The 14,492-nt window shown below is 35.0% G+C and overlaps 1 pseudogene; it reads left to right on the top strand.

Annotated features, from left to right (window-relative positions):
- The first annotated feature begins 411 nt into the window (after positions 1–411).
- The window catches only part of LOC119505203, a 31,092-nt pseudogene continuing 17,011 nt past the window's right edge, over positions 412–14,492 (top strand).

The following is a 14,492-nucleotide window of genomic DNA, read 5'->3' on the forward strand; positions in this document are numbered from 1 at the left end:
TTGAAAAGCATTGCACAGATGGGATGCTTAGTACTGTATTGAAGATACACATGTATGAGAAAACAATGGCAAGGGAACAAAAAAGCCCACAAAATATTCCAATTGCCTCACTTATATCAACAGTAAAAGGTGCCTTAGAGCAAGAAATCTTTAATAGTGAAGGGACGTCACAGAAAAACTGAGGGACTTTCCTGGAGCTGTGGAAAGTTAAATGCACTGAGTTTAAACTGCCAACAAATCCTCCAAAGAACCAGTAGGCAGCTGCCATCCTCACACAGACTTCCCTGATAATGTCATAGTGCACTGGATGGCAAATGATCACATAAGGTCATAGGACTTGGCTGTGAGAATGAATAATTCAGACCCAGCAAGTGAATCACCAAGACCTGTAAGAAGCAACCCAGGAAAGAAATGGTTCTCCTGTGGGAAGGAGTTGATAATGGATTTCGGGACCAAGATGGAACTGAGACAAAGGCCAGTAAAAGACAAGTTCTTCAGGAAGAAGTACATGGGTGTGTGAAGGCACTGGTCAAAGTTGATGAGAGTGATAATGAGAAGATTCCCCATGAGAGTAGCCAAGTAGATTATCAAAAACACTTAGGCATGCAGGACCTAGAGATTCCTGTTATTCTAGAATCCCATGAGAAAGAATTCAGTCATCACTGTGTGGTTGGTCATGTCCTTGCCTCCAGTTGGTCTCCTATGGGATAAAGGGATTTCATAGCATTAACAGGTTTCCTGAAACTGTAGAGTCTGCACAATGCATAATTATTTATTGGAAAACTCTTCCCATAACATGCTTTTCAGAAAATGCACATTGCCAGTTTGCAGTGCCTGGGGACTGAATTTTTCCTGTACGCACGTAAATGCGTTCTCTTTGTAAAAAGAAAAGGTAGTGCTATTACTCATTTATTAATCACCATGTTGTCAAAAAACACATCTGGACTTTGTAACAGGATACTTTATTCAAAATATCAGCAAGCATCTCAAGAGTTGGGCAAGAAGAATTTTCTTTTATGGAGAGGTACAAAGAAGAATAGAAGGACCTGGTGTGGAGTAGTGGGATGAATGATCACATAGGAGTTAAGAGGATATTTTGTGGAGGGTCTTGTCATAGATAAAAAAGGGGAGTATCCAAATGAATTATGTAAGTCATATAAGGAAAGGTGGTTATTTTCAGTAAGCCATTTCCTCAAATATAAAAGTAAAATGTTTTGAATGCAAGTATTTAGGGTTTAAACTTAAGCAACATGAAAATTGTGACTGTTGTATTAATGAATGGATAATTATTCATTATTTACTAGTGCAAAGTTTAATTCAATCAAACCAATGAGAGGAAAATGTTCATTGACTGAGAGTAAAATAACCACTCTTCTATACTATGTTACAAAGAAAAATATATAAAAATAAAAAAGAGAAAAACATAAATTAGAATGAATGCTTAGAATTATAATTGTAGTGGAAAATAAAAAATAAAAGCAAAATCTTTAATAGAAGGAAGAAAGGCCTCATACTTTTCACACTCAAGCAGACATAACATTTACCACTCACACCAACTCACTCCTTACACCATCTCTTTCCACTCACCCTATCTCTTATGTGTATGAAGTCACTGGATGATGTCTCAAAGAAGTCTCCACTATAAAAGAAAGGAGTTATCATGTCAGGGTAAATTTAGGGTGAAAAATTGATATTTCATAAAGGACAAAAATTTCCTTATATGAGAATAGACAAAAGAAAGAATATATTCTGTTAAAGGAGATTATGCATTTTCAAAATAAAGAGGAACAATTAGGATAATATATGCCACATTTTTGTTAGTTAAGTCAACTTCTGAGAGAATCTAGAATAGATTATGTTTGTTGTTAACAAATAGGAGAGTATGGGGTGCTTATTTCTGCAGGGACTATCAACTTCTCAATATTCTTGGTGATAAAACCAAATAGATTCTCCAGCATCTTCTTTAATCCTGAAGAGCTCAAATAATGATTTTGCCATGGAGCTGCTTGCTTTCCTGATTGGTGAAAGCTAGAATAAAACTTTGAAAGTCATCCCTTCACTGAATGGTTACAACTGTTATTCTATCTCACCCCTGACTTTATGCTTTACTTTCTCATGAATTTCAGTATTAAACCTCAGATGTACCTCTAAAGTAGAAAGAACCACGAGTCCAAAATAGATTATCTTTTAATTATTTATTATATACCCAAACATATACAGTATTTTCTAGAAATAAATCTAGGAGTGCAGGCCATGCAGGATAAATAGTTGAATATCTCTTTTTTGCAATAATACTCAGTGTGTTTATAAAATGAAAGACATTTAGATCACATTGAAACTTCAAAAGATTGGCTCTACAATGGTCCTCAATTTTTTTTCTTTTCTCACCAAATTGATGTCTTCAATTGGCATCGGTAGTACATCCCCAAAATTGGGGCCAAACAACCTCTACCAAAAGCAGGAGCCTGGCTTCTGCAAATTAAGATCACCAGAACACTACCAGTCATTAGAAGAAAAGCTGCTGCCAGAAATGATGTAACAAGGTTAATCAATTGCTCAGTAAGAGGACAAATAAGACAAAACAAAACAGAAACATTTTATCAATATCAGCAAGGGCTTTCCCCATCCTATACACATACTCAGAATTGTGTTAAGGGTGGCTGGAATGAACCCAGACTAATTAGTTTTTCCAGAGAATATCTCCTTAAGGATACACAAGACAGGTGAATTTCCAAACAGTCCAAAGGTTTTGGCTAATCATAAAGATTTTAACTGAATGTTAGTAAGCTAAAGTAAAAGACACATATGAGTCAGGGTTGTGTTGTAGAGTTAGTACTGGAGAAATTAATTTTTCAAGAGCAATTTCTTCACTATTGCTCAGCTTGTGACACCCAAAAATCTGCTTTAATTTTTTACCCTCAGTTACTTCAAATAAAATGAGGAATATGAATCAGATTATTTCAAGGGATTGTCCATCTACATGTCATAGCTATATTGTTTTAAATATTTATTTTAAAAATACTAATGTTTCTTAACCTTTATTAAATGTCCAGTGTATGCCATAGGCTTTTTTGATTCTCTTTATACTTACACATTTAATTAGACTTCAGATTTGGTATGAATTCTATAAATATATGCTAGATTTTTTAAACTTATTTTTTAACATATGGAAAAGGAGTCTTAAAAGGCTGAAAGGCTTAAGAAACTTAAGGACCATGATGTGGTGGTAAGGATTACAGATAGAAGAACTCAAACATGACTGTCTCCATATCTGTAAATATCCATGCAAGACATTTGACCTTTCTAAAACAAGTTCATTTAAGTTAAACTATGGGCTATAGTTAATAGTATAATTATAAAAAAGTGCTTTCATCAGTTGTATCAAATATACCAAATCAAGGCAAGGTGTTAATAAGAAGTTGTATGTGGGAAACCTGTATTTTGCACATGATTTTTCTGTAATCCCATAACTTCTCCAATAAAAATGAGTGGATGATTGAAGTAATGAATACATACATACACACATGCATACATACATTGTGGCAGCCTGTGGCCTGAGAAAAACAGGCCTGTGGATCTTGGTGCACAGCAGTCTACATGACCTAGGCAGCTAATATTTAACCTATTGTCTTTGTAAGCCAATAAAAAGTAAAAGGGTAAATTGACCTTAAAATGTAATTTTAAAATGTGAAATGGGGAGCAGACAATAGATGACAGCCTCCTGGTCTCACAAAAGGGCAACAATGTTAATCTAGTCTATCTGCTTCCTGGCCCCCAATTGTTAACACGTGTGGTTATTTACAAAACCCCATCCTACAATTCTTTCTTTCCTGCACCATTCCCCAGGTCACAGTGACCTGTTCTGGCATTTATGCTCCCCACCTTAGTAATGCCTTTGTCTTAAACCGTTATAAATGGCTTGCTGTCCTCTTTGTATCGTTTGGTCAACCTACCTGTGAATGTGGCACCTGCCTGGCCTGAGAGAGCCATCATGATCTCTCCATGACTTCTCACCCTGTAAGTAAGTCCTGAATAAAAGTTCATGTATCAGAAAATGTTCTTTGTCTTCTTTGGTCTCTGGACTGGCATGGCCCTCATAGACTGCAACATACATACATACACAAACCAGTTTTAATGCACCAGAAGTTAATCACCAGGCTGTTGAAATTTTTTCAACATCCGCACTTGTGCATTAAAACATACACTGTGAATCTGGAATGATTGCATGAGCTTGGGATATATATTTCTGCCTTCAAAGTCCAAGACAGAATCTTTCAGTATTAATTCATTCCATGATGGGTATTATAACTGGTTAGTTATAGTCAAAGTCTTCTAAATGATCACCTTATTTGGCATGAAGATTATTCTTCTTGAAAGTTAGCCTCTGCATTTTTAGCCTCAAACAAGAAAAATAGTTGTACAGGCAGGAGTTTACATTTCAAAAGACCTTAAATAACAATTTCTTTTGACATATATCCTGTCCTAGAATAGGTTTTCCTTGTCATTAGGTTGGATGAGGATTGGGGAAAATTTCAATTCTTTTTCCTTCTTATGAACCCCAACATTTAGACTCACCTGTCAGATGGGAAAGTATCTTCTTTGCTGGATCCTAGAGTTTGCTCCCCTTTTGGAATTCTTCTGTTTTCCAAGAGATGAAAAGAGAATATCAGTGAAGGGAGGCATATATGAGAATCTCTTGTCAACTGGCTGAATTTACTGAAATCATTCCCAAATTTTTGCAGAATTCACTTCATTTAAGGAAAAGCAAAGCATGGCTAATGAGCATCCCCAGGGAAGAAATAAAGGCAGTATAACTACAAAAGTTGAATGTCTGAAGTCCAGAGTTCCAGCATAAGTAACTCTTGCCACCATTTATATCACATTTGTCTTCTTCTGGCAGATAACATGGGAAGCCTCACTGGGTTTCATCAAATAACACCCATGTTCATTTCATTTTATTTTCTGTTTTTTTTTTTTTTGAAGCAAATAGGATTAAATTTCCACAGCTCTAAATTTTCTGAGAGGTTGAATTTTGTCTCATTTCCTCTCAATGTCATAGAGATTTTTCCAGGATTGACTTATTCATTGGCTGAGATGTAATTAAATGACATTTGAGAAAGCTTGGGTAGGAGCAGGCAAGCAGGGTCATTGGGAACATCATAGCCCTGGTACCTATTTTGATTGAGATTCCTTGTACATGAAGCTACATATATGAACAATCTTTTGTAACCTAGAAAACTACATCCACTGTCCCTGTTTTTCAACAGCGGAGTTCAAATGTATAGCCTAAGGACTACATACTTGTGTCTTATTTGTTTCATTACTCAAAAATTCTTTTGATGGTACTGGGGATCTATATGCAGTAAAGTGTAAGAAAAAGTTTGTTGACATATAAATTTTAACTGCTCTTACAGTATTACTCCATAGAGATGAATAAGCAAAGTGTTTAACTTGAGCTAGAGGCGTAAAATAGGTTCCATTAAAAGGCTTTCATCAAAGGCAAGGGAGAGTAGAGGGTAGCTTTTAACTGAGATATTAACTTCTTTAACAAGAGTGAAATCAATGGGGAGGCATGGAATGGGAATGAACCCTGACTACCCTTTGCTCAGTGTGTGGATGTTAGCAAAATTACTGCTCTGTGTCTTGTTGTCCTCAGATATCAGGAGTACTTCCTTCTTATGGTGTTGAGTATATTAAATGAATTGAACATCTAAAACACAGGAAAATTCCTAGATGAGTATCAAAAAATACCAGCTATAATTACTAATTTAGAGATGATAGGGAAGGGACACGCCATAGATCCTTAATTCTTGGTATCCCAAGATAATAATAATTAAAATTTAAAATATTTATTTATCTTTGCTCTCTTCTGTTGAGTGGCAAAGTATATGATGTTAAAAAATATTCTGCATCTGTTACTAGCCTTGTGGTAGACTTTACATTTGATAAGAAGTAATATGAGAATGAGGTAATTTACAGCCAAACTTTGTTGCAAACCTTGGGATTTAGAGAAAAATGTATGATACTTTTTAAAAATTTGATTTCTTCACAACAGGGAAACCAAATATTAAATTGGATGTATTACCAAAATACTGAGATTTTTACTACTCATAAGGTACTTAGCTCAGCAATAGATTACATTTTTAACATCCAAGAGCTGTACAATCCTGATTGAGAGAAAAGGCATGCTTTAGTCAGAAGAGGAGACACCTAAAGGGATGTCAGCTGACTCCATTACAGGTATCTGGGTCACCAACAGAAGCATGTCTCACATTGCACTGGATGGAATCATTTTATTAACATAGAGAAGTGACAGAGCAAGGTCAACTTCACTAGTGGGAGGCGGTTCCCCAGAGCCAGTGCATCAAAATCTGTAGCCATCGCAGTGAAATATTCTATGCACAGCCCACCTCTCTTTTGCCCATATGTTGCTACAGTGGAGGAAACCTCCTTCCTCCCTGCCCAGGCCAGATATACTGCTGGAGTATGAGCTGGATGTCACAAAACATGCCCACCAGAGTCAGACACTTCCCACTGAATGTTTACATATGCATTCCAGTTTGCAAATGCTGCCATTATGCAAAATACCAGAAATAGATTGGCTTTTATAAAGGCAGTTTATTTGGTTACAAAAATATAGTCCTAATGCCATAAGAGTGTCCAAAAAAGGCATCAACAATAGGGTACCTTCACAGAAGAATGGCCAACGGCATATGGAAAAAGTCTGCTAGCTCAGAAGGCTCATGGCTGTCATCTGCTTCCTCCCAGGTGGCATTTCAAAATGACATTCTCCCAGGACATTTCTCTCGAGGCATCTGAGTGTATTCTCTTAGTTTCTCCCAGGGAAACTCTGTAGTAGCAAAAGTACTTTCAGTGACCATCTTCAAAATATCTGTCTTGACTGCAGCTAACATCAGGGGTTTGCAACTCCAAGTATGTCTAAGCATCAGCATCAGCAAGCTTCTGGGCCTGTGTGGCTCTCTTTTAAAGTACTACAGTGATTAAATCATGACCCACATTGAATGGGAAGGGCCACAACTCCATGGAAATAATCTTATCAAAGGTATTACCCAGAGTTGGGTGGGCCATATCTCCATGAAAACAACCTAATCCAAGGATTCCAACCTAATCAACATTAATACCTTTGCCTCTACAAGATTGCATTAAAGAAAATGGCATCTTGGGGTATATAATTCATCAAAACTGGCACAATACGTATGGGAAAATAGGGGAAGGAATATCTCTTATACTAGTTCATTTCATTTTATCCCACAAGGCTGACATATGTGCTCCTGAGCACAGGATATATTTGTGAGTCCCAGGGAAAGGTGGCAGGTCATGTTAGAGCTACCCCCTACCATAGCCTGAAAATCACAAATTTCATCTAAACTATGCACACACATGCAAAATGTGTCAGCCTTCAATGGGTAGTATATACATGCAAAGTGATAAGAAATCAGGATGTGTGAAGATTCCGGTAGACAAAGGTGAGCAGAGAATATGTATGGGTAGTTTATCCATAGAGTCATATTAGTAATTAGGGGCTAGGAAGGGGGTTAATAATGCCAAGGTCATTACAGATGAAAAAAGGAGATGCTCACAACAAAACCAATGAATCCAGAGATACTTAGCACTTTCTCAAACATGATTAGCCTCTGCGGCATGGCAAACATTTTGAAAAATAGTGAAAAAATAAGTTTTTGGTTAATTAAATCAAGAGAGAGTGTACTTGATATTAAAACAACATTTTAACAGATATTGGAGTAATGCTGAATACACTAAATGTACAATATTGGAATTTAGTAATGGAAACAAGCTATAAACAAAAATAACTAAAATACTTAGTGAAACTTGATTGTATGCACTCTATAGAAAAGATAATTTAGAATATGTAATATAGGGTTTTCAACAGGTGGCAATGAAATCTGTAGATGAAAATAGATTTCATGGAGGAGGTAACATTTAAACTTGATGGCTGGGAACTAGGATAATTGTAATGTATGAAAGATGTATTTACCAGTTTGATGTATTATGTCCCCCAAATCTCAATTATCCTTGGTACAATCTTGTGTGGGCAGACATATTAGTGTTGATTAGATTTTGGAATTCTTTGGTTGTTTCCATGGAAATGTGATTCAATCAACTCTAGACAAGATTTTTGTCGGATAATTTCCATGGAGATGTTGCCCCACCCATTAGGGATGGGTCTGAATTAAACTATTGGAGCACTATTTAGGCTCAGAAAGGAGTGAGATTGCTACAGCCAAGAGGGACACTTTGAAGAATGCACAGAAGGTGAGAGAGTAGCTGCAGATGAGAACAATTTGAAGATGGTCATTGAAAGTAGACTCTTGCTCCAGAGAAGCTAAGAGAGGATAAATACCCCAAGAGAAACTAAGAGTGACATTTTTGAGGAACTATAGCCTAGAAAGGAATATCCTGGGAGAAAGCCATTTTGAAACCAGAACTTTGGAGCAGATGCCAGCCACATGCCTTCCCAGCTAACAGAGGTTTTCTGGACACCATTGGCCATCCTCCAGTAAAGGTACCCAATTGCTGATGTGCTACCTTGGACACTTTATGGCCTTAAGACTAACTGTGTAACCAAATAAACCCACTTTTATAAAACCCAATCCATCTCTGGTGTTTTGTGTTCTGGCAGCATTAGCAAACGAGAACAATGTAAAATAGTGAATTTGAGTCAGAATACATGTATTTAATATTTGGGGGTGGTGAGTTTGAGGAAATGTTTCAAAAAGGAAAGCAGATCAGTGTGGTGTAGTATACTGCATTAGGGAAAGAAAATCCTGGAAAATAAGAAATATTTTAATATAAATTTTAATGATGTATTTGGTGAACAAGTTATGAAAAAATATTCCAAGCCCCTAAACCCTCTTTTAATTATTACTTATATTTTGCAAAATAATTATCTATAACCTGTTCCAATTAGTAAATATAAAACAGTATTTAAGTGATCAGAAACATAGCCAGAAAAATAGGGAAAAGGTTCATTAAGATTTCTTCCCTTAGGCATATAATAGGCTATCTGATTAGCATTCTCTGATTCAGAGAATTTCTAACCATAGTATAGCTTATTTTACCTTCTTGCAGACTTTTGTGCAAGATTATACTTTTATGAAAAAATATCATGTTATTAGTATAACTCTTTGTCATCTAAGAGCAAACATTTTTCTCTCTCAATAATTGCACTTGTGTTTCTTAGTTATATTTTTGAATTGAGAATTGCATCATGTACAAGTCATATTACAAAGTTCAACATTATGAATATTTTTCTTTTACAATTTTTCCAATTGTAATATATTCTTTGTATCTTTGAAAATAGCCAAATCAGTGTAAGAGGGAGATCCAGAAAATGCATATTTTTAAATTTTTTGCATGTTTCCTCAAACTTTTTTCCAGGTATTTTGTTTTATGTTTCAGACCCATCATTAGAATATGAACATACATTTTCCCTAGATATTTATTAATATATGGTACTTATTTTTAATCTAATTTCATCAATAGTGTTTATTAATTATCAGAGAAATTTATATAGTAAAGAAATTGCTAAACAATTCTTTTTCTAGTGGTGCATTTATTTTCCAAGTTTGATTTGCAGCTATCTTCTTAAGAATGATTTTTCATGGGGTGAATTTATGTTTAAATGTGTATGCCATTAAAATTATCAACTAATATTTAGGACTTTAAAATTGATATCACTTTAGTAATACTTCCCCTGTGCCCATTTTATGTAGTTAAATAATCACATTATTTTCCACATCTTCATTGAGTTTTGCCACATTGGATGTTGCAGTGAAATGGACTTAATAGCAGCTTGCTGGAAATAGCAGGCAAAAGGATTATGAGATCCACATTTCTTCAGCACATCTTTCAATAGAAAAGGCATCTCTTCTTTCTCTTTATTTTCTTTGGGCCATACATGGGGATGATATATTGGGGACTCAGATGTGGGCACCAATAAAATGGAATTCTAAAATTTGATCAAGAGTTCCACAAATAAAGGCAGGAAAAAGAAAAGACTGAAGAGAAAAACTGAGGGAAAAAGAAAAAGTAAATTATCAGTCTTGTGCATTAACATATAGTGATTACATTAAATGTAAATGATCTAAATGTATCCATTTAAAAACACAGATTGCCAGAGTGAATACAGAACCTAATTTTATCCTGTCCACAAGACATTCATGCCCAATGTCAAAATATATGAAGGTTAAAAGTATGTAAAATATATAATATTCAAAATTATGATAAATTAGAAGAGGCTATGTTAATATTTTGTAAAGTAGACATTAGAGCAAAAAAATTAACAGAGATGGTGAAACTATAGAATGATAATATTTTCTATCAAACAAGAAGAAATAGCAATTCCAAATGGTGCACACATATACCCATGAACAGAAAAGGTGGAAACTCACTTTTGGGGATTTAATCATGTAACCCTCAATAGAAATGTTCAAATCTGGAACTACATCCTGTTGATGTGAATCTATTTTTAAATAGGATCTTTGATGATATTGTTGAATAAGGTATGGACTCATTTCTGAAAAGGAACTTCAAAATCCTATTTGGGATGTAGGCAAATTCATTCAGGATGGGCATTAATCTGTATGACCAGAGTCAATATAAGCAGTCCACCGGTACAATCTAGTATAAACCAGAAATCATTGGAAATCAGAGAAGGCCCAAGGAGAGAGAGGTTGCTGTGTGATGGAGGATTGCTGGAATGCCACAAACTCTAGGAAAAAGAAATCCCTTCCAATACCTTGATGTTGGACTTCCTAGCCTCCAAAACTCAATAAACTCAATAAACTTCTGTTGTTTAATTCATCCAGTTTTGCAGTATTTGTAATACATCCTTGGCAAACTAAGACACTTATTCACCTCAAATGTGACACCAATATTTTCTCCATTCTGGGACTTGAGTGGTGCATTCTTTTTACAAACTGCTGTATTGGAAACTGAGACTGTAATTAATAAATCATGGCTGTCACCTTCACAAGGACTGGTTCTTAGATGTAATGTGTTCTGTAGTATGTTCTTAGATGAAAATGGCTCAGTGTTGCCCCACCTCATGTAATCTTTTGCAATCATCAGGTTGATTTCTTTTTTCCCATTCATAGATATAAAGGATAAGCCATGGGGTACTACATTTGATTTGATCTCATCTAGCTAATTATGGTATGCTTTAAAATGAAAACTGGCCTTGTTTCAGTGAGGAGTTTGAGTAACCTGCATTTCAAGCTGTTTTCTACCTATATCTCATCTAAATTCTGATCTTTCCTGACAATGTTTTAATAAAGACTTAACCTAATGGCTTTCAATGAAGTTTTCCTCCTCCCTCACAATGTAAAATGCATTTTAATTTATATTTTTAAATATATAAAAAAGAGCATATGCAAAGGTATAACCTAATTATACAGTCCTATGTTTTCTTTTTTTAAAAAAATTATAGTAATATGTACTAAAATTCCTTTTTAACCACATTCCAATATATAATTTAGTGCTATTAACTACATTCAAAATGTTGTACTACCATCACCACCATCCATTACCCAAAACTTTTCCATCACCCCAAACAGAAATTCTGTACCAAGTAAGCATTAGACTAATAATTAAGGGTATAGTTATAACAATATTCTTTCATCAATTGTAATATAGTCACAACATAAATGCAGTGTTTATAACATGGAAAACTATGTGTGGAGGAGTAGAATATGTGTACTCTTTATTTTCTGTATGATTTCTCCAAAAACCTACAAGTTCTCTAATAAAATAATATTTAATAAAAAGCTGAAACTGTGAGCTGAGAAAACAAAGGCAAAATAACTGGCAGGAAATATGGAAATCAGAGGAGAAGGCTCAAGGAGAGAGGGGTTGCTGTATGATGGAGGATTGCTGGAGTGCTACAAACTGATTAACGTATTGCATCCCAACTAACAGATATCAGAGAAGAAACCATTTTGTAATGAAATTCATGTAATTTAAATTGAATCTTATTTGAATAAAGTTATGAAAAATCCAATAATACAACAAAAATAAATCATATATTGTTCCTTTATTTTATTTATTTGAAAGATAACTGTTGACACATGCAAATACACACAATATCCAGATTTTTCTGTCATATTGTGAAAATCTTGAATGGGTAAGTGTATGTTTATTCCTTTTGAAGTTTTTCACATTTTACTAAGACTTCAGAGTCATAGTCTGAGTACCAAGTCATACCAGAAATTCTTTCTCAAGGGACATTTATTAAGACACAGTTTTCATGCTTGTTTTAGTTCCCATTGCTGCTGTTCAAATTACCAGAATCTTAGTGCCTTAAAATAACAAAATTTATTATTTTACAGTTCTGTAAATCAGAATTCTGACACAAGTTCCACTTGGTTAAAATAAAGGTGTCAGCAGGGCTCCATTTCTCTCTGGAGTCTCCAGAGAAAATCAATTTCCTTACTTTTTTCCATCCTCTAAAGCACCTTTATTCTTTGACTCATAGTCCCCTTCCTTCATCTTCACAGCCCGTCATGATGAACCACTCTGACGATGCTTTGTTAGAAGTTTTTCACTGACTACAGTTCTACAGTTGAGAAAAATTACCTACTTTTAGGGATCCTTGTAATTACATTGGGCCCACACAGATAATTTGTAAAAATTTCACCATCTCAAGAGTCTTAACTTAATTAATTTTGCAAAGTCTCTTTACCTAACAGACTAAGAGATATTAAAGTATATGCCCTAGATTTATGAATGACTTCTGAAACTGTAGAAAGAGATGAAAACAAGAGATAGAAAGAAAGAATGAAAGAAAAAAGGAGAGAAAGACTTAGAATGTAGTCTTTCCACATACTAATTCTATTATTTTTCTCCAAAATCCTAGAGTGGTTTAATTTCCATAGAATTTTCCACAAAGCTGTCTTGATTTCCTTGCTTCTTAAGAGGGAGACAGCAGAGAGTGAAAACAGAAACCAAAATATCTGAAAGATTTGGTGAATCAGGGATTGGCTTCAGATAGGTGATAGCTGTAACAAAAAATGTGTTCACAACTATGAGACACGGTATGCAGGTGGAGATGGCATTAGATTGTCCTTGTAATGACAGCATTCTCAGCATTGTGTTGAGAATGGAAATATAGGAAAAGCTAATGGAAACTAAACAGAGAAGTCCATACATAATCCCTATTGCCACATTGACATCAATGGTGATATGCCCCTTAGAGCAGGATATCTTCAGTAGAGAGCTGACATCACAGAAAACTAAAGGATTTTCTGGAGCCTCAAAGAGATAGCGAATGTACCATCTGAATATAAACCTTGCAAGGATCCTCCAATAAACCAGGAGGCAACTACCTTCTGCAAACAGACTCTCCTGCTCATGGTGATGTCATTGTGCAGTGCATAGCAGATGGCTACATAGCAATCACAGGACATGGCCATGATATTGAACATCTCAGACCCAGTGAGTCACCAAAAAGACCTGTAACACACAACCTGAGAAAGAAATGATGCTCCAATGGGTCTAATATTTGAGAATAAAGTTTGGGACAGTGATTGAAATGAGGCAAACATCAAGTAAAGATAATTTCTTCAGGAAAAAATGAGAAAATATCAATGAAAATTCCCCATGAATGTCACCAAGCAAATCAGCATAAAGAGAAAGCAATGAAAGAGCTAGCACTCCCTGCTATCAGATAATTCCATGAGGAATAATTCCATCACCACCATTTTTTCCAAAAATTTTTTTCCTCTTGTGGAAAAAAGAAATAAAGACACACATCATGGTCATGCTAAACCTTCCTTCCTTCCAATAATAATTTTTTTCATTCCTGTAAGGATTCATCCATTTATATTCATAAAACATGCAAATTTTTACTCTTGCTAAGTGAATTGTAGGTTTTTGTAACCATATGTGCCACTGATAATATGTGTTAGAAGATTATATGTGCCAAGTAAGTAGTCACTCTTTTTTGGGATCTGGCATATTTATTAATGAAGTATGTACCATTATAAAATTTATCCTGGATTCAGGATAGCTGAATTCTCTAAAAATAATCATGAATAAATACAATGCAATGAATATTTAAAGCAGCTAAAGCTGAGAGAAGGTAGTCACTATATTTTTTGTAAAAAGACTTGTGATTAATCTTGTGTAACACCCATTGACAAAGCTATGTCAAAAATGATTACATAGAGTGTCCTCAATTCTTATTCTGGCAATTTGAGGAATAAAATTTTGAAGTAAAGGAAATGAATAACTTGCAGGGACTTTAGGTATTGCACAGACTGGCTCATTGATGGAAAGTTTTTAGTGCAAAGAAATAATGTTTTTTGTTTTGTTTTTGTTTCATATACATGGTCACATGCAGCTCATGGCAACTTTTCTTTATTTATTTCCAATCATTTCCTAAGTTGAATGAAGTCCCTGCATGTAGACTTAACTGGTAGGATTATGAATGGCAATTCTCTGAGCAATTCCAA

The sequence above is a fragment of the Choloepus didactylus genome, chromosome 10 (genome assembly GCF_015220235.1).
Source record: "Choloepus didactylus isolate mChoDid1 chromosome 10, mChoDid1.pri, whole genome shotgun sequence".
Classification (NCBI taxonomy): domain Eukaryota; kingdom Metazoa; phylum Chordata; class Mammalia; order Pilosa; family Megalonychidae; genus Choloepus; species Choloepus didactylus.